This window comes from Mirounga angustirostris, unplaced genomic scaffold, assembly GCF_029215605.1.
Source record: "Mirounga angustirostris isolate CCGP_5_RB_7025 unplaced genomic scaffold, mMirAng1.0.hap1 SCAF_1, whole genome shotgun sequence".
Lineage (NCBI taxonomy): Eukaryota > Metazoa > Chordata > Mammalia > Carnivora > Phocidae > Mirounga > Mirounga angustirostris.
The window spans coordinates 124,513,705-124,540,534 of NW_026991709.1; the positions used below are offsets into that span (position 1 = coordinate 124,513,705).

General features: G+C 47.4%; 1 protein-coding gene across 1 annotated transcript in view; it reads right to left on the reverse strand.

Moving 5' to 3' along the window:
* Positions 1-26,830, reverse strand: part of EPHB1 (EPH receptor B1) — a 427,022-nt gene that overhangs the window by 14,721 nt on the left and 385,471 nt on the right. The window lies entirely within an intron of this gene.

The window sequence follows — 26,830 nt, forward strand, 5'->3', positions numbered from 1 at the left end:
TATTCGGAGGTTGGAGATACGCTTTTCGCTCCTACGTCTGCTTCTCCTTCTTGCCCTCCAACCGCACACTGGATGTTTGCAACTTGCCTCTCTGCTTGGCCCTCAGCTTGTCTGCCAGACCTCGGCCTGTTTGGAGTACCTAAGGGATTGATATTCATCCATTCGCTCCGTCAACATTACGCAGTGAGCACTGCTTCGTGCCAGGCCCTTTTGGAAGAGCTGGTGTTCCAGAGATGAGCCAGCCATGGTCCCTGCCCTCAGGCTGCACAGGGAGTGGGGAGGCAGACAAGACTACAGAGACTGAAAATGTGTTGTTTACAAGATGGAAAGTGAGGAGTGTGAGGCCAGGGCGGATACAGGGTTTCTGAGAACCAGAGTAGACTCCCTAACATAGATAGTGGGTGGGGGAGGTGGCCAGCAGCAGCCAGAGGGCCAGTGTCCTGCGGGATTAAGAGCACCTGGAGCCTCTGGTTGGGTCTGGATGCCAGTTCTGCCCCTTTCAACCTATGTGACCTCCGGCAAGTTACCTAACCTCTCTGTGCCACTCTTTCTCATCAGCAAAATGGGTGGGTGGGGGGGGGGATGATTACACCTATGTAGTCTGATTGTTGGGAGGATTCTGTGGGTTCCTATCCATACAGTGCTTGGGACAGGGCCTGGCGTGCTGCACACGTGTGAACTGTTACTCCATTCTATGCTCAGTCCCAGGGCACAAGCAGAAGTTAACCAGGCAAAGGGGGGTAGGAGGAGGGAAGCCCAGGCAGGGAGGAGCGTGTGCAGGGGCTGGGGCGAGAGCAGGGATGATAACTAACTGCAAGGGGGAGCCCAGCATGGCTGCAACTCAGCAGTCCCGGGGGTGTGAGGTGTGGGGCAGAGAGCAAGGCCCCGATGCCACCCCACTCCTCAAGGTGAAGCGGGGGCACTCGCCAATGCTGCCCTCCACAGCTCATCAGTCTCCAGAACAAATACGATCCTCATGTTCATGTCTTCCTACCAAGTAGCAGGCTTTCCCTCCCCAGCCTTTCTCTCTGCCTGGGCTCTGCCTGCACAATACACGAGGCTCCCTCCCTCCCCTCTGCATCTGCCTCATGCCTCCGCCTGAAAGAGGCTATTTTTACACTGACCGCTCTCACGATCTGTTCCAACCACCAGAGATGCATGTAGGACTTTGGCAAAAATACCTTTAAAATGTGTAAGTGGTTAATCTGAGTGCGAGTGACAGAAAAAGGAGCAAGCAGCAAAGTGTATTTGTATCTGGTTTCCGGACCAGGGTCTGGGAGGAGTAACGGCTGCCCTGCCGGGCCATGACCTCCCCAGGTGCACATCCAGCTTCCCGCAAGGAAGCCAGTCCTGATTTCCCCCCAGCACGACAGCAGGCTTTTGTGGTGGGACACATCTTCCGCTCAAAGGCCAGCAACGTGACAAATGCCTGGAGGGCAGGCCTGGGCTTCTGCTGCACCCAGGTGCTTTGTTCTCACCATCCCCCAGAACAGCAGTGAGTTCACTGGCTTTATCTACAAGATGCCCATGGCTGGGAAGAGAGGTGGAAAATTCAGCCAGTGAACCAGGAGTCATCAAACTCCTGGGGGCCAGTGCCCGCCATTGGGGTGGACGCCGCACCCGGAGAGGGCCTGGGCCCAGGGGAGGCGTTTCTGCTCTCTCAGAATACCTGGGTTAAGTGAGGCAGGAGAGAGCAGGAGTTTAATTAATGTGACTCTGTGTGTGTGTGTGTGTGTGTGAATGTGACTGTGTGTGTGAGAGAGACAGAATGTGACTGTGTGTGTGTATGTGAGAGAGAATGTGACTGTGTGTGTGTGAGAGAGAGAGAGAGGGAATGTGACTATATGTGTGTGTGTGAGAGAGAGAGACAGAGTGGGGCTCTGTGAGTGAGGACTTATCAGTATGTGTGAGAGCAGAGTGGGAGACAGAGAGAAAGCTTGGCCGAGTAGGTCTGTGGGTAAGAGAGTTCGGGCTTATCTCCTGTGTGTATGTTTGTGTCAGAGAGGGGAGGGGACGTGAAGTGGCTCTTCTGAATTTCAAAGAGGTGGTTTGGGAGTCTGAAGGTGTCCTCTCTACCAAGTCTGGAGCGGACCCCAGGGGCTGCTGGTGACAGCTGTGGAGTTGCTCCCTCTTGCATGTAAAGTGGTGGAGCTGGGCCTGCTGGCAAAGCGCCTCAGCCCTCCTGCCACCTTGTGCTGCTGGGCCTCACTGAACACTGAGTTTGGCCTGTCACGCCACCTCCTCCCCCGCCCCCAATCCCAGCAGGGAGCGGAGCCTTTCAGAAGAGCCGCCCTGGACAGACAGGTGACAGCTTGTCACACCAGCTCTCCCACTTAGCCAAGAGAGCAGACGATGCTGACCTCCGGGGCGAACAAGAGGAAGGGAAAGCAAGGGGCGCATAGGGATGGGTGCTTTCCTTCCTGGGAATTTTAAACTGTTCCTCTCAGCTTTTCAAACGTCATGTCATCAGTGTCGCCTTCTGATGCTCAGAGGTAATTATGGTGATGTTTATTTAACTTGTCTTTGGTCATGGGAAAGGACAACTATTAAGTTAGAGTGTAGTGACTAGCCTCATGGAGGGGGACCGGAAGAACATTTAGCGGAATGGTGTTACAGCAGGCAGGGGTTTGCTGGTGAGGACAGTCCTCCTGCTGGAAGAGAAGTCCGGACCGGAAGGCCCAAGGCCAGGGCATTCATTTAGTTGCAAAGTGTGCTAGGAGTCACTGGCTCTCACCAAAGCAGGCATGAGGAAGGAGCACAGAGCACTGATTTGCCCTGTTGGATGGGAAGGAGCATGAGGGAAGAATTCTCAGGGGTTGAGGAACGATGAGGCTCCCTGGGAAGGAAATTGCCTCCACGTGGGCAAAGAGAGGCTGGCACTGGTCTTCAAGAGAGCACTGTCCCCAGCACAGGGATTCTCCAAGACACCAGATGACTGCTACCACCAGGGACGTGAAGGCAGTCTGCATTCTGCATTCTGCAGGGACCCAGTTTCCCCAGAGCGGCCGTGGGGTCACTGCTGGGATGTGGGGGAGGGATAAGAGAGCAGGGAGGAGCATCTCGCCACCATCAGGGCCCTAGTCTCCCCCACAGGACTTCATATATTGACCTTCCACATAAAGCTTTGTACTGAATGGTTGTGCTGCTGAGTTCTTCAAAAGTTGGAAATCCACTGCTTCAGAATAATCATGCCTTCACTCTGGTATAAGGTAAACTATGAAGTGTGTGTGTGTGTGTGTGTGTGTGTTTGGGTGTCTCTGTGTAATTTGATGAACTAAGAGAAGATATTCAGAAGTGGATTAATTTGGCAGTGGTCCCACACTTGGGTGGGACCACCAGGTAGAAGGTCTCAGTGTAGAGGTACTTCAGTCCCTCAGCTGCAACCAGCTTGCCACAAGCATTGAGGGGGGGCACGCATGCTGCCCAGCATCCTGGTGGAGAGGTGGCAGTCAGTGGTGAGACTCAGCTCCACTGTCAAGGATCAATGGATAGACCCAGTGCCCCCCCTTGTCTTGTCACTGTCTTGTCACAGTGAGATTAAACCACTCACAGTATTGGTTGTAAGACCCAGTTAGTTGTGGAGTTTTACAGGCCAAAGTCTGAGCATAGCACCCATTCCCCTTGCTGATGACTTATCCTAGTGATGCCCATAAAAGTAACACTTCTGTGGGCGAGAGGCATTGCTACAGTACTTTTCTCTGCCATCTTGTGTGAGATAGTCTCAGTGGGGATATAGCAGGAATCCAGACACTCATTACTGAGTATGGTGATAAAAGACTTGTTCATCAAATATTGGGATTATGCTGCATGAGGAATCCCCCTGAAGTCTGGAAGTGATAGGTTTATGACCAAGAGCATCATGCAATATTCTCTGAATTTCACAATAAACAACTCTCCAAAAAGTTTACAACATATAAAACATATCGGGGTTGTTGTGAAGATCCAACATGATGTATGTGTAAACTACTCAGTGTATTATTGTTACCATTAAACAAGATTTATTGGGTTGTGTTTGTTGGATTTTATCCCGCACCCCCCCCCCCCCGCCCAAAGAAATATGTTTAAGTTCTAACCTTCTGTACCAGTGAATGTGACCTTATTTGGAAATTGGGTATTTCAAAGTATAACCAAGTAAGATCAGGTCATACTGGATTGGGGGTTGGACCCAATATCCAACAACTGGTATCCAAAAAAGACACAGAGACAGGAGGGGATAAGGTATGAAGATGGAGGCAGAGATTGGAATGATGTACCTGCGAGCCAAGGAATGCCGAGGATTGACAGCAATAGCTAGAAACTAAGAGAAAGGCATGGAACAGATTGTTCCCTAGAGCCTTGGGAGGGAGCACGATCCAGCCAGGCCCTTGGTTTTAGACTTCTGGCTTCCAGAACAGCAAGAGAATAAATTCCTGTTATTTAGAGCCACCCAGTTTGTGATACTTTGTAACAGCAGTCACGGGAAACTAATACATTGAGTCTATAAATGTTTATCAGGCCCTAGCTTAAAAACGCGGCCGCTGAATTCCCAGGTGGCAGAGCTACCATGCCTGCCCATAGGAAGCAGTGGGATTTGGGAGTGAGAGACACTGCTACCATTTAGACTAAAGCCCAGCAGATAAGCCTCTCTGTGGCATGGCCTCAGTGCTGTTGATCAGACCCAGGCCGGTGTCCACGTTGAAGGACTGACTGCCCTTTGTTCGGCAACGTGAGCGCTGCGAGATGAGGGCTTCAGGAGGCAGCTCCATGGCACTTTGCCTGCTGTGGTAATGAGGACAACAGTCAGAAGGCAGCCCTGACCATGATGCTCCTCCTACTCGCTGGAGAGGCATGGCCTGCCTCCGGGAGAATCCACCTGCACTTTACCAGAGTGTCCGCAGACCCAGCTTGGCCACTCCAGGCCTAGGGAGCCGCCTCAGAGTTGTGTAGCAAGAGCTCAAGGCAGCGTCAGTACCCTTATTCTTGGCAGACCCAGAAAACCTAGGCTGGTGGTTCGCCAGCTTGGCTGCTCACCGGAATCACCCTGGAGCAGGTTGTTTTGTTTTGTTTTGTTTTTTCCTTTCCTTTGTTCTTTTTTTTTTTTTAAAGATTTTATTTATGTATTTGAGAGAGAGAGAATGAGAGACAGAGAGCACGAGAGGGAAGAGGGTCAGAGGGAGAAGCAGGCTCCCCGCCGAGCAGGGAGCCCGACGCGGGACTCAATCCCGGGACTCCAGGATCATGACCTGAGCCGAAGGCAATCGCTTAACCAACTGAGCCACCCAGGCGCCCCCCTTTTTTTTTTTTTAAATGCCATTGGGTATTCTAATTTATTTAAGAGTCTCTGGTTGTGGTGGAGCCTAAGCACTGGTAGGTTTTAACATTTTAACATGCTTCAGGTGATTCTAATGTGCCGTCATTAGTCACAACCACTGGCCTGGAACAGTGGTTCTTAAATTTGAGTGTACATAAGAATCTGGAAGTCTTGTTAAAACACACATCACAGAACCCTAATCCAGACTTTGGAATTTACCAGTTCTGGGGGAGGGGTTGAGAATTTACACTTCTAACAAATTCTCAGTGTGATTCCCACACTTTGAGAACCACTGGCATCGACCAGCCAAGCATAAATCATGGATTGAGTGAGGTCTCATCTTGATTGCCAACTCTGGGCATTGTTAATGGCTGGGCTGAGGATTTGAGACTTCATCTGGGCTCAGCAAGGAAGAGGGCCATGACTGATGAGCCATGTCTGCCACGGGAGAGGGAATGAATGGCTATATACGTGGCAAGTGTTTGCCAACACTGCACTAAGCCTCAAAAGACCTCAAAATGATGGGGGAGAAAAAGACAGCAAGCTGGTTTCACCAAAGTTTCCATCGAGTATAGCTGGGGCCTAAGGGAAATGCAGGGCGAATTGAAGTGAAGTTTCCATTGCACAGAAAGTGGCCCTCCGGAGTGGCCTTTGGACACTCCCTGTGGAGCGGTGACCCTCCTGACCGGTGCAGCTGGCCAGCCTGGGTGAGGCATCTGTCCATGAGAGGGACTCTGTGCAGCCCTCTGGCCACACTTCAGACACAGGTGGCCCTGTCCTCAGGGTACATCCACGGGACACGCCCTCCTCCTGTTCCCCAGTCACTGTCCACTGCCCCGGACCAAGAGGTCTAATGTGGCTCTAACCATTAAATTAAGAAGGTATATTAGAATGAGCATCTCTATTTAAAATCACTCTGAAAGTACACTGACCCATTTCCCCCAACCTAATCAGCAAAGTGATTTTTCCAGATAAGACCGGTATCAGCCAGGAAGGAAAAGCAGGTTCTGCCTAAAAGGTTATCTTTCTCGAGTGTTACCAGCTTCTAACAGCCAGTGGAAATGGCTTCTGGCTGCAGAATTGCAATAGAGTCTATATAATAAAGAGGCTGCTCCTAGTTCCCCAGGATGCCAGGAATTTGCATGAAAACAGTCTCTCTATCTTCTGAGAGAGTTCATCTGGCCCTGCTGCTTATTTCTTTCCAGACGCCACAGTCTTGATGGTGAAACTGTAATTTATTACCATGCTAAGGATTATGATGCAACATACAGAGAATTAGAACTTTAGGTGGGAAACAGGCTGCAGGAACAGGTGAGCTTTTGGAGAGGATGGTCTTATTTGTCATGCAAATGACACAGATAACAGAGAAAAGGGCTGGGAGAAAAGACAACCCAAAAAGACACACTGCGTTGGCTGCAGACAAAATTGTTTCTAAATAGAATGTTTTTCAAAGCTTTCCTTGAAGCATTAGTTGCTCCTCCAAAATGAATGACACAATATATTTCGTACTAGTAATAAAATATGTGATTTGAATAACTACAAATGGAGAGATTTACAGTCAGTGGGGTCCTTGCTACCTGTCCCCTGAGCTTTGTGAGCACCGAAACCCTTCTGTGAGATGCTGCGAAAGGTAATTGCAGCCCAAACATCATTTTCCAGCAGCTAGAGAAAGGCCTATTTGGACATAAATTAACTAAAAATATGCAGATGATAGTGTGTGTTTCATGTGTGAAGAACAGAAAGGCCACTCGGTGATGTTTCCCAGGAAAAAAAAGTCCTGGTCAACCAAACAGACGCTGTCTCTCTGTTCTACAGCAGCAGGGCAAACCGCTGTCTTTTACTACTCACCCTCAAAATAGCCCCTGATGGCTGGGATGTGGGCAGGCATTCTTCTTCTTATTATTATTTTTGTCACACAGCACTTCTTGAGTTTGCAATTAAAAAGAAAGGGTGGAGAGACACGGCTAAATAATTCACCAGCTGCCTTCATTCACTTGACCAGGGGTACCCTCTCTGGGCCAAGCCAGGGAACAATACCACTTCTGCCCTGGAGAGGGCACTGTCCAGGGAATCCTGAAGTGGTAATCTGCTCCTCGATGGTGCAGGCTTGGTTGGTCTCTCCTGGTGCAATCCCAGAAGACTGGGCCTTGCTATCTATGCTCCTGAAAAGGCGGCCTCTGGAGTGAGTGTTGGACTAAGTGACCCAGTGGGCTGTAGATTCTCCGCACTTGGCCTTCCCAGAGGGTGGACTGGGGGTATTCCAGGGAGGGAGCTAGTGCTCATCACGGACCTGGTGAGCAAGAACTAATCTGCATGCTGCTGAAAGGAAAACAGCCCAGCTCCCAAGGTGGGGTAGGGATGGTGGGCCTCTGGGCCCTTTGGCTGACAAGGTTGTGGGGAGGATCAGGGAACAGGGGAGGGGCAGGGTTGAGGACGGGGCTAGGCAGTCACCTTGCTGTCTGCCTTTCACTTTCCTGTGCCATGTCCAGTACGTATCCATGGCTTCCCTGAAAAAGGCAAGAACTGTGCTTTTTCTTGGAACCCCACTCCCACCCCCACTGCTTCACTGCTGCCCACTCCCAGCCCCAGGCTCACCCTAAGAGGCTACAGTTCTCTCCTTTTCCAGGTGCTGGAAAGACCCCTGGGCTTTCCCACTTGTCCCCATGTCTCTGTGGCTCCTGTCTCTTGTCAATAACCCGTGAGGGCCATCCCACCTTTGCCCCTGTGTCTCCCCCATGAGCTCGGGCACCACACTCTTCTTGCATTGCGTTCGTCCCCTATGCACGACGGCACTCAGGCTTCCTGGGCCAGGCCTGCGCCTCCCATGGCAACGTGGCCTCTGCACGAACATCTCAGAGACCTCTGTCCAGCCATGTGGGAAGCCTCTGGGGTTTATTCCATTGTCCTCACTGAGTTGACTACTGCCTTTAATTTTTTCCCTCCTCTTCACATGATGTAAGCGTCTAACAGACTGGCCACGGCAACCCCTTTTAATAGATATGCTGAGTATATTCCTTATTCACAGTGTAGTTTTCGGTGCCTTACCAATGTCCACTAGCTACACTCTAGTCTCTCTTCCTGTCCCCACCCTCCAACAGCTATTTTAAAATAATCAGTCACATTAAATAGCTTAAGCTCTTCTGGCCTTCTGAACCACACTCCCTTCTTGGCACGGCTTGTCTCTCACACAATCCCAGCAGTTATAACCAAGTCGCTTAACCACTCTGTCTTACTGTCTCCACCTGCCAATAGGGATAATAATGCTTAATTATCTCAGAGGGGCGTATGAGAAGCCGCTAGCTGATGCTGGCAGGGTGTGAGATGTGCAGCGAGGCTGCTCTGCCTTCCTGCAGGCGTGAGCCCTGTTCTCTGGGCCACACGTCCTCCTCTGGTGGGTGTGAGGGGTGGCCAGGGAGGGCAGAGCCAGCTCCAAAGACCCTTCAGGGAGGCCAGCTCCTTCCCGTGTACCTTGCACATCAGTTATGTGAACCAGGTATTCTGAAGTTCATTTTACAAGCACTGGGAGCTGGCGAGAAGAGGAGGGCAGCCTGGGTCCATGCCTGATCAAAGGTGGGGAGGGCACCTGAATCTGGGCCCTCCCATTCCAAATCCTGCGCTGCCTTATGCTCAGAGCGGTAATGGTATAAATGGGGGAGTGTGTCCCGTATATGCAGGGCAGGTGGCATCTTTTCCTCTCCCAAATGGGGGGAAAAAAGAATTGGCTTCTGTTCTCCTTTCGCAGAGCGTGGATCCCTGGACTCTCAGCCAGGGGTCCCAATCCACCTGCACTGTTCCCACCCCAGACTGCTCAAGTCCAGGCAATCACTGGAACACAAAAGCCCATGTGAGTGCACTGCACTTTTGGTGTTTGGGGATCATTTGCTGAGAGATAAGAATATTAAAGTGTATCTCAGAGTGAAATGGGAAAAAACATTTATTGCTTTCTTTTTAAAATAAAGCATTCATAAGCAGAGGGAGTATACAGGTCAGGAATAAGTTAAGAAGACTGATGGACTCAGTGTGAGGGAGGGAATAGGGACATGGGAGAACTCTCACCAACTGTGGCTGGAGTTAAATTGGCAAAATGTCTTGGGAAATCAACTTTTTCTACCAAAATTTAAAATCTGCAATTCTTAACATCACCATGAGGGGCAGATGTACAACAAGGACACACCACCAGTTATGTAATGGATGATGCATAACCTGGGTCTAATCAGACAAACTTAGAATGGGGGAAGTTTGGTTTTGTTTTTTTTTTAAAGGATGGTATTATTTAAAAATGTCAATATCATAAAAAGCAAAGGAAGGCTGTGAAAATACCCCAGGTTAAACAACTCTAAATGAACATGACACCAAAATGCAGTATCTGATCTGAGACCGGAGGCTGTACTAGGAGGAAAAGGTGCTACAAAGGACATTTTGGGGTCAGCTAACAAAATCAGAATACAGACAGTAAAGTATTCTATCCATATCAAATGACTGAAGTTGACAGGTATACTGTAGTTATGTAAGAGGACATCCCTATTCTCAGGAAATGCAGAAGGTCGCACTCAAGTATATGGAGATACAGAACCATGAGGTAGCCAACGTTTCTTCCAAGAATTTAGAAAAAAAGAACTTTAATTTTTTTGGGGGGGGATCACGCAAATAATAAAGAAATGGAGGTGAAGCGATAATAATAGGTAAAGAATCTGGAAAAAAAGGTATGAGTGTATTATTCTTATTCTTGGAATTTTTATTTAAGCTTGAAAGTATTTAAAATATGTGAAATGTGCAAATTTCTTAGCCCAGGGATTTCTGTTCTTGAAATTTATTGTACAGGGATATCCATACGGGTATGCAGAGACCTCTGTGTAAGAACATTCACTGAAGCTCTGTTTGAAATGATAAAACATCAGAAGCTACCAAGATGGCCATCCAAAGAGAGCTAGTCAGTTTCCACGGTTCCTTCATACAAAGGATGCCCAAGACACTGACAAGGGCAGCAGTGAAAAGTCTCCAAAGGCATGAAGTAAAGTACTAAGAGAGGAAAAGGTCATGTTCATGATGTGTTCTCTCTTTTTTAAGATTTTATTTATTTATTTTTGCAAGGGAGAGAGAGGGGGCACGAGCTGGGGGTGGGGGTGGCAGAGGGAGAAGCAGACTCCCCGCTGAGCAGGACCCTGGGATCATGACCTAAGCTGAAGGCAGATGCTTAACTGACTGAGCCACCCAGGCGCCCTCATGACGTGTTCTTAAGTAACAGAGCCAGTCCATGAAGAGGTGGTCTGTATAGGATGAGACCATTTTGAGGACCACAAAAGATACACACACCCACACCAAACTATTACTGACAGTGACTTCTAGGAATTGGGAAGGGAAAGTCTGTTTCACTTTGTGCTTTAAACACACTTTTATTTTTTGATGTTTTTAAGCATTGCCTTTATACATAAAACCATAATAACATTAAAAAAAATAAGGCATTCTAGAAACTTCTTTCTTCAGATGGGCTGACCTTCCAAGTTGGACTATAAGCTCCTTTCTCTCTGGCTGCTCTGGGATCAGTCCTCCCCCAGGTGTGGGTGGAAGGAGCAGGGTTATGATAGCCGAAAGTCTGGTGAGTGGGGCTGGTGATAACAGCCACTAAGAGCCAGAGAGAAAGGCTCAAGTCCAGGGTTGGAGGAGCAGAGACCGAGGGGTCTCTTCCCACTGTGAAGAACCCAGCTGCCGTGGACAGCCATATTGCTCCCTGGGTACACCATTTTCCTACTTGGTATCTCAGATCACCAGAGACATATTGTCACTCATTAATTAATTTCTTAATTCACTTCACAAACAGTTACTGAGCGGCACACACAAGCTTGGGGATGCTGTGATAAAGGAGGAAAGCAGGCCAGTGGCGGGGAGAGAAGAATGCAGGGCTGGGTAGAACCTGAGGAGTGTGGCAGAGGCCTAGGGAGTAACTGAGCAGTCCTGGTGTGTGTGTGGGGGGGAGGGACTGACATGCAACCAGGTGCAGGTTGGGAGAGCCGTGTTGAGGGCACAGCAGTGGCTGGACCTTGGGCCCAGGTGTCCATGGTTGTTCCCAATCTCTCATCCTTTGGCCTCGGATGCCGTTGGCATGCATGCTGTTGGCTGCTCGACAGAACCCTTGCTTGGGGTGTGCTGGGGTCTCCAGCTTGATTTAGACGTTGGCCAATGCTGCCGGCCTCTCATCTGTCCTTTGACTGGTGACTGATCTATTTTCTGATATGCTTTAGGATGTACACTACATTTCCCCATTCCTTAGAAAACCAACTCCTGGAGTTATTCCCACATTCCCAGACCTAATTTCCCCCAACCTGATGGGTCTAGACCCCTTGTCTTTGCCTCCCTGCCCATGAGTAAATTTACCATATGACTGTCCCAAAGGCAGCTGGGGTCTTCACAGTGGGAAAAGAGACTCCTCAGTTTCTCCTCCTCCAACCCTGCACTTGAGCCTTTCCCTGTGGCTCTTAGTAGCTGTTACCACCAGCCCCACTCACTGGACTTGGGGCCTTCCTAATCTTGCCACAACCTTGAAGCTCTGCCTAGGACTACAGGGTCTCTGTTCCAGAATTCTCTGTAATGGTGAGAGTCATGGCAGCACCTCCTGCTGAAGTCCCAAACACCCCCTTCTTAGAGGGTTCAGAATCCGTTTTATCTGGGGACTGGTAAACTGTGAACCCCCCCAAAAAAAGCCCACAGTTACTAGTTCCACTAGATTCATGGTCTCCCAAGGCCTGGAGCCCATACTTACCATTTTGTGGGAGCCCAAAAGTTTCAGGAGATAATCCTCAACCACAAGTCAAGAGAAGTCCTGGAAGACTCCCAAGATCTATGTCCTGTGCACGTGATAAAGAGAAGCCTTCTCATCTGGTCTTATTGGAGAACCTCCTGGAGGTTCTACATCCTGTAGGAACATTTCAGTATTTCCCAAGGCCTTTAAGACTTTCACATTTCTGGGCCCTTCAGGGCTGTGTTTTCCTGCCTGTGGCAAAGGATGGGTGCGATTAGGACAGGTAAAGGGCAGGACATCCTACTTCTGGAGCCAGGCAGGGATGAAGGCAGAGATGTAGGAATCAACAAACCAGCATATTTGTGGACAGAGAGGAGCTTGTCTGTTTCCCCCTTCTTCTGCCCCCCTCAAATAAATCAGACTGTTTACATCGAAGGTGCGGGCAGAGTGGATAGTGATGGAATAAGACCAGGTCTGCAAGGCAACAGTCTAAAACAGGAATTGGGAACAGATGAGAACCTTAATGTTTTTAGCCAAAGGTCATTCCAAAACTTTCCCAGGCAAAAATCAAAGAGAACGTGATCTTCAGAATGTTATTGGGCTGACTTTCCAAGTAGAATAAAGGACCATTTAATAAGATTATAGAACTACCATCCAAAATGTCAGTGACAAGTGTGACATGGTGGCTGGAGTTGGAAAACATTCTGCAGCTATAATAACAAAGATTAGTTCAGATCAGAATCATCAATGGGTGCTAAAACTAGAGGGGAACTTTCCACAAAGAGCAGGATATTTGCACAACCTGTCTTCCCACAGAGTTTATCAGTTACCAAAGGAAAAAATGTAATATATACTGTATGCAAATATACAGTGGAGAAGTTGGACAAAACCTTGACCAGGTGGTCAAAATTCATGCCACCAATGAAGGGCACATGGACCTCATTCCTATGTCTTGAGGTATGATAACCTAGGAAGTATACAACATCACTTATGTAGGATTATAGTCAAGAATGTAGAACCCGAAGCTAATTATGAAGAATACCAGAAAAGCCCCAAAGGAAGATTGTTCTATTAATGAAAAAAAAAAGTGACTGTGTTCCTAAAAGAGAAAAGTCAATGTCATGAAAGACAAAGAAAGACAGTGGAATTCTTCAGATTGAAGGAGACTGAACAGATACAACAACTGATTGCGAGACCTGACCATAGGCTGTGGGACCTGGAGGGTATTCACTTCTAGGAGAGATTGGTTTTGCCAAATTGAAATCATATCCATTTTTTGAAAATTTTATCCAAATAAAAAAGTTTGAAAAAAATCTCCTTCTCAGTTGATTGGGTTTTCTAAAAGAGTTCTCTGACCAAACTGGCATTTCCTTTGAAGCTGTTCTTACAGAGAAGCCAGAGAAGAGCCCCCAGACATTTCTATCATGGTTTCAGGGCAGATGGTAAAAAAAAAAAGTAATATGGATGGCATCCTAGCTTGGAAGCTCCTAAAATGTAATACAATTTCCCTGGGATCTTCTTTAAAGACCAATATTCTGCATGGTCTGTAGACTCTCTTGTAAGGTCTGGAACAAGTATGATTAGGGACAGAAATATCGACCACATAAAATAACCTATTATCGTCACAACTGATGGCCTGTAGTTTCCAAATACTACATTTGTAGTGGCAGAACCCTTGTTTGAAAGGAAAGCTCGGTAAAAGCTCAATATCTAAAATTGATAAAACCGAAGCTGCTGTGGTTGAAGCAGAGCGGTGGTCTGGAATCCAGCTATGTCTCCCCATCATCCTGCGGTGCCCCTGACCACCCTTCAGAATCACCTCCTGTGAAGTCCTATGCACTGAATTGTCTGTCAATGGACCTTTAGACTGAGTAATGCTACATGAATTGAAATGTGATGAAAATATTGAAAAATTCCTATTAATGTCGGACTTGGAGAGAAGAGCACTGGCCACATGGACAGAGAGGCATTCTGGAAACTCATATGCAAGAGATGACACCACATTTTTTCCTTTCCTTTAATTCACAGATACCTACCAACGTAACTGCTTTCATTTTGATCTATTAAAGACCCTAAACATTTTCCATGTCTCAAATGGCTAGGCCTGCTGATGGTTCAAGTATTGATTATACCTAAATGGAGTGCATGCTTCCTGAAAGTGACTGAATGGACTCTAATTTCCTAAGCCAGGCTTTTCTGCTACAATGTCATATATGCATTTTGAAAAAACCTCATATTCTGCCAAATGGCACAATAAAATAACAGAGCCTATGAGAAAAAATTACATTTGGAGAAGACCATTCAAAATGTAACAAAAACACGACACTCCTAATAAAAATGGCAGCATGGGTAAATTACAACCTGCATCTGCACCAGCCTATCTGTCCTTGCTTCTGCAGCCTAAGCCCTGGATTTTGTGTTTCCTTGTAAGAGATATAGGTCCTGGGGGTGTGTGGGGGGGTGGGGGAGCAGGGAGGGGCAGTCACAGCTCATAGAGATCAGTTTTATCAAAAGTACGAATCTGATCCAGAGGGTAGACTTTTTTGCCCAGAAATTAAAATTTAAGACAAAGAAAAACGTTTCCACAGCTTCCACATCTTCGGATTCACCAGGTCACAGAGTGGAAAATACAGCAGTTCTGGAAACCACTAAACTAACTCGTATTTGCATAAAAGAAAAGTCTCTCAGTCAATGTTCAACGTTTTTCTTAAGGTCTTATTATTATGCTAAGCTTTTCTTTTTCATTGTAAGAAATCTTGTCCCTGATTGCTTCAAGATGGAAATACCCTGGGGTACCTGGGTGGCTCAGGTCCCGATCTCAGGGTCCTGAGATCAAGCTCCACGTGGGGCTCTGCACATAGCGTGGAGTCTGCTTAAGATTCTCTCCCTCTCCCTGTGCCCCTCCCCCTGCTTGCTCGCTAGCTTGTGCTCTGTTTGTTTCTCTCTCTCTCTCTCTCTCTCAAATAAATAAATAAATAAATAAATAAAATCTTAAAAAAAAAAAAAGAAGTAAATATCCCGTGGAAAGATCATATGAAACCATAGGACTTCCACATGATGCTGACACCAACCCCCCATTTACCAAAATCACTGAGTGAGTGAGTTTGCATTGAGGGACAAGGCACTATAACAGAAAAGGCTATGTCTCCACTCCCTTTTTTTTTTTTTTTGAGAGAGAGAAAGAAAGAGAGAAAGAGAGAGAGAGCACAAGCAGGGGGAGGGGCAGAGGGAGAAGCAGACTCCCCTATATGGGGCTCCATCCCAAGACCCTGGGATCATGACCTGAGCCGAAGGCAGACACACGCTTAACCGACTGAGCCCCCCAGGTGCCCCTCTCCACTCCCATTTTTATGAGGCACCTCAGGGTTGGTGAAAGCAGATGGACATTTGTCAAGTATCCACTGGGCACCAACTGCTCTGCTGGGCACTTTACGTATTTAATACTATCCAACTTTCACAATCATACTGAGAGGTAGGTTTTTATCCCCATTTTACAGGTTAGAAAGCTGAGGCTCCTGAAGTAAATACTTCACACAGGTCACATAGTGTGTTAGTAGCAGAGCCAGAGGGTTTCAGTCCCATTGCTATCCAAGTTTCTGTTCTTTATATTACACTGGTTAGATTTTAGATTAAGATCATGCCACTTGCGTTATTAACTGCATGGAACTAGTTCATGCACTGCTAATTATATTTGGCATGTCATGTGTTGTTGGAACAGATTCCTGCCCCACCCCCCCGGCCCCAAATCAGGGAAAAAATGTGTTTTACTGAGATCGAGAATAATTTATTCTATTTCATCAGCTTTTATGTTAACTTTTATTTTGTTACATTTTTATAGGACTTCAGAAATTTATTAAATGACCTTCAACACAATATTTTTCCTTTGATCTTTACAATAATGTGATATAGACCAAGTATAATATACTATTCCCATTCAACAGATAATGGAACAGAGCCTCAAAGAGGCTTACCCCAAGTTAATAATTGGCAGAGCCGGGACCCAAGCCATGTTTTCTGGCTCAAAATTCATCCTTGTCCTTATAAGTGCTGAGGGGACCACCCTTCAGAATTACCTCCTGTGAAATCCTGTGCATTGAAATTGTCATTAGAGCTACTGGACCGAGTTATGCTATGTGGTTTGAAATTGGATGAAAACATTGAAAAATAAAACAAGGAAAGGATGACTTTAGTGTGTTTGTATTGAAGAGAATGATTACCAGTAGGATAATGGGTATCAAAAGCCAATACAAATAAACAACCAAAAAACCCCTGAATAATGGATTTTAAATGATAGTGTCTTACTTACTTACTAAAATAATTTTCTAATACTGAGAATTACTTAGGATACTAATCATCATTTTAAGATAAAACCATATTGTATAATAGGAAAAAGTAATTTAGGAGGCACACTGAGCCCTCCCCCTGTCAGGGCCACTCCCCCTCCCCCTGCATCTACTCCCCCTACCTTTTCTACCCGAGCATTTCCTGGCCAGACCTTTGCCCTTTTAATTGCTCCGGGTCAAATATCTAACTACAAAGCCATTTAATACCATTTTATTGGTGAGGCTGTTTTAAAAGCATATGAACTCACATTGCTTGGCAATTTGGGGTGGAGTCCCCCTGGATTTCCTGCCATCTGCTAGGATCCCTGGGATAGGCCAAATTTCTTTCTAAAGAAGAAGTTTCAGAAAATTCTGGAGCCTCAAGTTAGGGCGCCATGGCCACTCCTGTGAAGCTGCGGGGTCAGCCCTAGGCACAACTGGGTTGAGGCTTTGCATTTTCCTGGAAAATTCTCACATGATAAATGACTAGAAGGTCGGCCTTGCTCTGGTCACCTGGGTCTCCTCACCTCCCCTCTCCCCACTGCTCAGCTCCTTGGCCAGAGAGAATAAAGGAATGAAGCCCCGACAGGTCACTCTGAAAAGGTAGCCAATGTGGACCAAGAAAAGAACTATCTTTCTTTGGAGGAGAGGTGAGCAGCTTGCAACTCACCAGCCGAATCCACGGCTTTGGACTCTTCTTTTTCTTTTTATCAAACACCCAGATGGCATGTATTCTCTAAGTGAGCAATATTAGTGGAGGTCTGCATGCATCTTTTCACAGAGAATCTTCTTTTCCTTTTTCTTACTCTCTCACTTTCTCCCAGGGAAAGGGTTTACTTGAATGCTTTTGTGGGAGGATTAAAATGAAATCTTCACGTCTACAATCCTCCCCGCCTGCTCCCCTGCAGCTAGACTATGTTCGGGGTGAGTTAGTGAGTGGCCTTTGATCAGAAGTCCTCCTAGTCTTCCCTCTTCACTCTGCTCTCTCTTCTTTCTCTCTTCCTTATACTCCCACTCTCACTCTTTCTTTTACCTCTGGACCTATAAACTGTAACCGATGAGTGTCTTGGCTGCCTTTAGGTTTCAAATTTGGCCTTCCCAGAGGAAGTGTAATATGCTCACCCTTGATAGTGCTGGTTTTGAGCCACTGGGGTCTTTAGAAAATCACTCTGGCTTTTGTGTGATCTCGAAGGCCTGGTCTCCCTTTCCAGGATAAACACCTCGCCTTAGAGAGATTTACTAGACCCACAGGCCTCTTTTTGTGAGGCGGCTCTGTCCCGCGACGAGCTCATAGGCCAAGCCCTATTAGAAGGCCCTATTAGGCTGGGGACACAGGATGGGCACCTCCACCCTCCGAATTAACTTTTCTAACAATGGTAGGATCCTAAAGAACAAGAGGGAGGTTTGCAAAGACTCCCAGAATCTCAGGGCTGGTCAGCGCCTTTGAAACTTGAGCAGTCCTTGGTACTTAACCCTTAGGGCCACAGGTCTTTGAAAGCAGTGCTCCTGCAGAGATGCACCACCACGCAGTGAACTCAGCAAGCAAGGAGTCTAATGTGCTTATTTATTTATTTATTTATTTATTTATTTATTACCTTTTTCTTTTTTTTTTTAAAGATTTCATCTATTTATTTGAGAGAGAGAGAATGAGAGACAGAGAGCATGAGAGGGAGGAGGGTCAGAGGGAGAAGCAGACTCCCCGCCGAGCAGGGAGCCCAATGTGGGACTCGATCCCGGGACTCCAGGATCATGACCTGAGCCGAAGGCAGTCGCCTAACCAACTGAGCCACCCAGGCGCCCCTATTACCTTTTTCTTAATTGTCAGGCAGTAAGGTTCTCCTGAATCTGGGTAAATTCCAGGTGTACATCCAAGACCCTTCGATGTCCTGTCCTACATTCCATCCTTTCTAGTCTGACTGCCCACCTGTCCAGTGACAGGGGTACAGTCGGTTTCTTAGGACTCGCAGGAGCTTGCTAGGGCTGCCGTAGCACAGTACCATAAACTGGGTGGCTTAAAACAATAGAAATTTATCGTCTCACAGTTCTGCCGGCTGGAAGTCTGAAATCAAGGCACGGGCTGGGCCAATCTCCCTCTGAAATCGGTATGGGAGAATCTTCCTTGCCTTTTCTAGCTTGTGGTGTCTGCTGGCAATCCTTGCCCTTCCTGGGCTTGGAGATTCATCCCTCCAATCTCCGCCTCAGTCATTATTACATGGCCATCTCTTTCCTGTGTGCCTCTGTCTAAATTTCCCCCATCTTATAAGGTCACTGGTGATTGGTTTTAAGGTCCACCCTCATCCGGTATGACCTCATCTTAACTGGATTACATCTGCAAAGACCCTATTTCCAAATAAAGTCACCTTCACCAGTATGGGGGAGGTTAGCGCTCCAGTGTATCTTTTTGGGGGGTTTACAGTTCATCTGATAACAGGGCCCTTTTAGAACTAACATAGCATGATTTCACTGGCCAGCACACCCCCTTCCCAACACCAGCCAAATCAGCCTGTTCAGTGAGCACACCAGCTACTTTTTTACCTCTTCAGTTCTGATCAGGCTATTACTTCTTTCTGGAAAACCCTCAGCCTTTGAGCCCTCATAATAACCTTATCCATTTATCCATCCATCCATCCATCCAACCACCCATCCATCCATCCTATAAACAGTCACCAAGTACCTTTTATGTGCCCAGTTTCACTGCTTAGTTCCTATCTAACTCATCTGGGAGTCCACTCCATCCCCCTCTCATCTCAGCTGAAAGCCAGCTCTGTCCCCTAAACTTATTGCTCCACACTTTTATTTACTAAGCACTGAATGGGGAAAATAAGCCTACATCTTAGTGAATGATTTACAGACACTACTGCCAATCAACATATTAAAAATAAGTAAAGTTTATTTCCTTCTCTAGGAGAGGTCCTTGCCTCTTGCCAGAAATCAATGATCCCTGATGGATTGGCTCATTGACTTCTTGACTGACTCTCACTGAAACCTCTGTCAAGAAGGTGAAACCTGGCTCGCTACCCTCTGCTGGGAGTGCTTCTCACCAGGCACCCTCACAGTTCAATCCTGCAGTCCCTGAAGACTGGTGTCTGGGGTCTTGTTTCTGGCTCTTCCTCTTTTCCTAGAACCCCAGAGTTCACAGGTTGGATCAAAGCTACTGTGGGCCCACCTGGGCGGCCCGGCTTGCCATTTCCCCCAACACCCCGTGGCTATTCCTACAGGAGAGCTGCTTCTCCCGGCTCTGTGCTTGAGCACAATCTCAGCCGACAGCCTCCTCTCCACACTCTGTCCTTGCTGTGTCCAGCTTGGGGACAGTCCCCATGAGACAGTCCCTATGAGGCACTGGCCATACTGTTCGCCAAATTCTCTCCTCTTTATTCTTGGGTTTCAGCCCAGGGGTTACTTCCTCGGGGTCCAGTGATACATACTTGATATATTCTTCCCCACAGTATGTAATTATAATTACAAAGCTAATTGCTTAATTAATTGTTTCATGCCCATCTTTTTTTCTTTTTTGCCAGAAAGGAAATGCAAGGAGCTCAGGAACCGTCTGAGTGGCTAGCTGTGTGCTTTGCACATACTAAGTGCTTCACAAAAATGTGGTGGCTGGGAGAACAGCTAGTAGACGCATTGCATGGGCCCACACCCAGGTGGCCGGCCCTTCCTCTGTGAGGACAGGCATGATGACAGGCACAGAGGGAGGAGGGCTCGGCCTGCCTGGTCCAGCACACTGGGCCCAAAGCAGAGAGATGCGCTTTGCTTTGACTCATGCAAACCTGACTCATGCCTCATTCCAGCCCCCAGGGGCTCTGAAATCCCATCCCGAGCTCACTGGTGCTAATAATATACTGGTCTTACTAATAATAATTATGCTGAGTCTTTTTCAAAAGGGCATTTCAGTCAGGGCCTGATATCCCTAACTGAGCATCTGGTGACAAAGTGACCCGGGAGAGTTATCAGAGGAAGGAGGAGGCAGGACTGCCGGAAGAAGAATGATCGGAGCTGCAGAGCATGGGGTAGAGTGTGGCATTTGAATGATTCCTCCTTCAGCATAATTAATGCTACAGAAGAATTTCCAGGGGACCAGGACTCGGTTTTATTCTGGCTGCAATTAAAGGGTCTCCCCTCCTCTCCTTGCTCATCTTCAGTCCTCTCCACTTTCCATCCACCCAAGAGATAGCCTGTTACCCAAGCTCGATGATTGAAAGAAGAGCGAGGAATCATAATTTGAAAATGGCCTCGTGAGGGAGCCTTGAATCAGACAGGAAGGAGAAGCATGATTTAAATGTAAAAACCGCCAGGAACTGTGGGGGAAAGCAGAGCTGGATCTGGGGTCACCGGACGGAGAGCCAACAAACCTGCCTCTTTCAGAAGGTCAAAGCTCCCAGCCTGTGCCAAAACCTGTCAGACAGACGGACACCTACTTAGTAGCACCTTCTTCAAGTTGGTGCTGCCAAGTGCAGACAAAGGGACTTTCTCCAGAAGCCCTGCAGGAAGGATTATCTTCAAGACAATTTTCTGCTTTCTTTGCATCTTTTAAGTATTAGGTACATTGTAAGAAAAAACCAATCTAGAACAGTACTATAGCATTGAACCCACTCCTCAGCGGTAACGAAAGGAACACGCCCAGCTATCTATCACCCTGCACCAGCGTAGGTTTGGGTCTGCAGGTGTCTGCCTCTGGGGAGTCCAGGGTTTGTGTGTATGTGTGCATTTCTCTGTGTGTCTCTGGCTGTGTTTTTGCGCATCTCTATGTGTATACTGTACTACCTACGTGTGAGTGGATGCGTGTGTGTGCGCATGCGCATGCACGTGTGCCTTCCCTGGGTGTTTCTGATGAGAGCTGCTCATCACAGGCTTTAGGAAAATTCAGAGAGTCTTCCTACCCTCACCACAGAGTCACCTAGCCAGTCTGCCCCCCAGGAGGGCTGTGAATGGCATTGCTGGCCCCTGGTGGAGCAGCAAGTCTCGGCAGCCTGGACAGGGAGATGTCTGTGCTCCCAGCTCTGCCCTCTGTCCCCTGCTGTTTCAGGGAAGTGAGGCGGGCCCGCCACTCCTCTGGCCTATGTTAAAGAGAAGGGGGCTCAGACTGTTCACGGCACCACTTCTGAGCACGTCGGGCTCAGAGCCTGGCATGAGGCCAAGGCTTTGATCCTCTCCATCTTTTCTCTGTGGATTTCCCCTTTGAAAGACTCCCAAGCCAGTTCCCTAGAGAGATAAGAACGCTCCATCCCAGACTTGGGTGATCCCTCAGGCACCCTGAACTATCTTCCTTCCTTAAGCACTATTTACTTATAAAAGATAGGGGCCAAACAAACACAATGCAAGAAAACCCTCTCTGGGTTCAACCCCACTTTGTGGGCAGCCATGTCACTGATGACCGTGACAATGAGTATGACTGAGCTGGTAATTTATATGATTTTTAGTCTATGGAACGGAAGACTCTCCAGACTGAGCGTAATCATAGATCTGACTCCAATGCTTTAATACCAACTGCAGGATCTCCAGGGCTGATTTAATATCTTTTGTTTTGTTTTGTGTTTCTTCCAAAGCAGTGGACAGATGGGAGAGGAGTTCAGGCTCTGGGAATTGGGTTATTAGGGGAGCCAAGTGGCAGGATCGGAGCGAGGGTCTCGAGCCCTGGAAGCAGGTGTTGGTGTGGGGCTCTGTGGTGGGGACCTCTGCCGGGACTGTGCCTTCCCTGCCTCCTCAGACAAAGGTGAAACTGGGCCAGAGAAACAGGGGCTCCAGACTATGCAGAGACACGGTGTCTATATGTGGCCCCAGGGCCTTCACATTCCCCTGGGGTTGGGGAGGGAGGAAGAGTTCCAAGATGATGGAAAATACATACCCTTTTCCAGTCTGACAAGATGAGGACTCTGTCAGACTTGCTTTGCTTTTTGAAAAATAATTGACATTTTTTGCAATGCAAGTATGTGAAGTAAATGTATGCTCCCTAAAATAGCCTCAGTGCAGTGGTTCTCCAAGCTCAGTACCAGAGTAGTGGTATCAGCATTATCTGGGTTTGTGTGCATGCACTTCTTGGGTCCTACCTCAGACCTACAGATCCAAAACCCTGGAGGTGGGGTCCGGAAATCCGTGCTTTCACAAGCCCTCCGAGGGTTCTGGTGCACAGTGAGGTGTGGACACCGCCATGGCAAGGAACGGAGTAACTCAGCTGCCTTTCCTCCTGCTCTCTCCTGAGAAGTTTTCTTCAAAATCCTTCCATGGTGATCCTATCCCAAGGGCCCTTAATTGTCTTTTGTGAATATCATCTTTTCCTGGGATTCTGGAGGCTCTTTGCTTTATTGTTTTCTGTTTTGGAGTGACTAAGAATAGGGACAGTTAGAGGACTTTTTTTTTTTACCAGTTATCCTTGAGAATGTCCCTCTGTGTGTGTCTTCCATGGGGTCTGTGTGCTGAGAGCATGGAAAGCACTCATGGCAGCACCCACAAGGGTCACATAAGCTGTGATCAAGGCAGGACCTGAACTGGGGGTTGTTTCCGGTTTACCACATGGGTTCTTACAAATCTCACAAATTCTCACACGTCCCATTTGATGCATGAGGAGACCCAAGGCCAAATTTACAGAGCACAGTTTGAATGCAGGTCCTGCATTCTTCTTATCATGTCCAAGAACTATTCTGCCATGCCAGAGAGCAAGAAATTTCTAGAGAGTGTCTTTTTGCCCCTTTCCCAGCTGACATTGCTAAAAGTAGGGCTCAAATGGGCAGCATAAAATCATGGAATAAAGGTAAAATTTTCTGTGAAAGCAAAGGCCCTACAGATTTCAGCACAGAACCAATTGTGGTTGGTACAGATGTTGTCCCCCAGAAACACAGGGAGGATGGAGGCTGCAGCCTAGAGAGTAATTCATGGGAATAATGGGGGAGGAGGAGACAAGGTCCTGTCTCCATCATGACCTGGGATAATCGAAATTCATCACAAGGGACCAGGGGCCTCTGCAGAGCACATGAGGGGCAGGACTGATCTTCCCCAACAGGTTCAGGATGAGCTGTGGGGCCGGGTGCTCACAGGGATTGCCCTCTAGGAGAGGTTGTGCCTTGTCCCATGGCAAGGATGGGCCCTCCAAGCCCAGTGCCCAGAGCAGTGCTGGAGATTCTAGAGGAAATGCAACCACCCGGTTGTCCCTGAGCCAGTCCAGGCAGTCAATGTGGGAAAGGAGGGGCACAACAGACAGCACAGCAGGTTAGAAAGATCTGGTAAGGGGACAACCATCATGGAAGGACAAAGGTGCAGCTGCCAAATCATCTGGGAAGATGGATTCTGCCTCCTGCCAGGAGGGGCAGATGCCCAAGGAAGAGCTCTGTTTGAGGTTCACAGAGGAGGCAGAGGGGGCAGAGAATGCCAGCAGACATTAGAAGAGAGAAAACAAGGAGAAGGGGGTACTGGCGGGCTTGGAAGGCAGAAAGCATCAGAAGCTGCAGAAACACAGGGTGTGGGAGGAGCCCGGGCCTGAGACAAGAGGAAGGAGCTTCAGGAGGAGCAAAGGGGAAGGGGCTGAGGGAGATCAGAGGCACCTTGAAGACAGAGCGCAGTTTATGATGAAACAGGGAGGCCTGCAGGGAGCGGGACCAAGGGAAGGCACAGTGCAAGGCTGGAGACTTCTCAGAGAGACAGCCTGGGGCTCTGAAGGATGGGAGAGTTGACACTACTTTGGCAGAAGGAACCTGGCTGAATACCAAGAAGGGAAGATTTTGCTCACAATGGGACTGGATGGGGCCTCTTCCTCCTGATGAGAAGAGAAAGTGAGCCCTGCTGGAGTATAGCTTTTGACTTAACCAAAAAGCCACCATGCAGAGAAGATCTGTGGGATCCTGTTGGGACTCTGTCCACCAACGTGAGAGAAAGGGTGAAGATCGAGTTTGTGAGTGTGCACGGGAGCCCCCAATGCAAAGAGTTAATCAAAGATGTGGCACCTTTCCTGGTATGTGTGTACTTTTTTTCCTTTTGGTAACAGAGGACAGGACCAGTAATCTGACCTCGGAAGTCAAACCTTGAGAACTAGTCTGTAACTCAAGCATGGTGTTCTGGACTGCAGGTTCGTGTCCTCCCAAAATGTATGTGCTGAAGCCCTACCCCCGCCCCCGATGTGATGGTATTTGGAGGTAGGGCCTTGGAGATGTTATTAGGTTTATTTATTTATTTTTAAAAAAGATTTTATTTATTTATTTGACAGAGAGAGACACAGTGAGAGAGGGAACACAAGCAAGGGGAGCGGGAGAGGGAGAAGCAGGCTCCCCGCAGAGCAGGGAGCCCGATGTGGGACTCAACCCCAGGACCCTGGGACCATGACCTGAGCTGAAGGCAGACGCTTAACGACTGAGCCACCCAGGCACCCAGGTTATTAGGTTTAGATGAGGTCACAGGGGCAGGATTCCTATGATGAAATCAGTGTCCTCAGGGGAAGAAGAGGAGACCAGAGTTCTTGCTCTTTCTGCCATACAGGGAGAAAGTGACCATCTGCAAGCCAGTAAGAGGACTCTCACCAGGAACCAAATCTGCCAGAGCCTTGATTTTGGACTGTCCAGGCTCCAGAAGAACTATGAGAAATAAGGGTCTGTGGTTCAAGTCCCCTAGACCACGGTACTTGGTTATGGCTACCCGGGAAAACCAAGACACATGAGGATGTGAATGTGAACACCCATTCCAGGATTCAGAAATGTTCTGTAAGCCATGCAAGTATTAGAGCCCAGCCCAGCTCACGTATCTCTTCCTCTTAAAGGGTGGGAATGTTACCAGCAGTAACTCAGAACTCCTTAGTTTAGTGGGTTTATTCCAACTGTAAGAAAGCACAAAGGAACAAATTCTATCTGTTCATTATTCTAGGAGCCTGGTGGGAAGGAAATGATCCTGGGGCTAGAAATAGCAATTTAGAGAAGGAAGACCTGGGGAAAAGTATGGTGGAGAATTAAGACAGAATGAGAGATGAAAGCTGAGGGCCATGTAGGGAAAACTAGAAAACTTTAATAGCTATTAATGAGGTCTTCACTTACAGAGTAAAACAAGATGTATTAGAAGATGATGATGTTAAAAAGGTCTTGAAAGAACTGCATGAAATAGGGGAATTAAGATGGAATACAGAGGTCTTAAGGACTATTTTACAGTATTGCTGATTCAGAGTAACAAGCAGAAGGTTCCACTCTTGGTGTGGGGGGTTTATACTTCCAACAACCAGACTCTCCAGCGAGTAACAACAAAATAGAAGAGACAAGAAAGGGAAGTAAGAGGAAAAATATAAAGGAAAACTATCTGGGCATTCCAGCAGCTGAACAGCAAAAGACGAGTTTCACCTTTTGCAATTTTGCTATGAGGACTGTCTGCCCTGTGGCTAAAACTCCAGTTGAAAATCCCACCTCCTTTTTGACTGGAGGAACCAAGGGAAGGAGCCCAGGATAATCAGGGTGGTTGGAGAGTTGGGGGCTGTGGGGGACTCCCTGGAAATAAGAAAGCCAGGAAGAGAGAATCCCAAATTCTGGATATGAACTTTTCCTGACTCTCTGGCTGACCCCTGAATCATGCCTGTATGAGACAGACTGAAAACCACAGGAACTGAAATCTGAGCTGTTTCCCGCTGCAGACATGATAGTTTGCAGGTCGAGTCTCACTGAGTTAACTTCCTCTTAAATCAGAAGCATCAATACCCTTTGGATCAATATAACAGCACCTAGAGGCTTTACGTCATAACATTCATAATGTACTTAATCCAAAACCACTAGACATACAGAAAGCCAGGGAAATGTGACCCATTTTCATGGGAAAGAAACATGCCAACCTAAGGATGACCTCAGCTTTAAAGCAGCTATTATAGCTATGCTCAGTGAGGTAAAGAAAAATATGCTTATGATGCATAAAAAGATAAAACACCTCAATTGAGACCTGGAAATTATAAAAGAAAGATTAATAAGAAATCGTAAGGCTAAAAAAGGCAATACCAGAAAAAAATCACTAGAGGAACTTTCTTTTAGCAAAATGGAGATGGCAAAGGAAAGAATCAATGAACTTAAAGATAGTTATAAGGAATAGAGAGGAAAGATTGGGGAAAATAATGAATAGAGCCTCAGGAACCTGTGCAACAATTTTGCAAGTTCTACATATAGGTAATGGTATTGTACGTGGTGTCATTGCTTTGAGGCACTCTCAGCCTGCATTTTTTTCTCTTCCTCTTTATATATTAAAAACCCCAAGTTCACACCAATGCCCTCAATTCCAATTCCACACCACATGATTCATTCTAGTTTTGATGTTTTCCACATTTGTACCTCCTTTTCCAATAGCTCCCATTATCTCCAATTTATTTCTCAACCTCTCTGTAAATAGCTAATTTCCCAACCTTGCTGGGCTGCTGGCTCCCTTGCAGGTGGGTCTAGGTACCTGCTAGGAATGCCTCCCTTGTTCAAGACATCTACCTTCATTGGGCCGGACACGTGGCTTTTTGTTGAAAGATTAAAAGAAGAAAGCCAA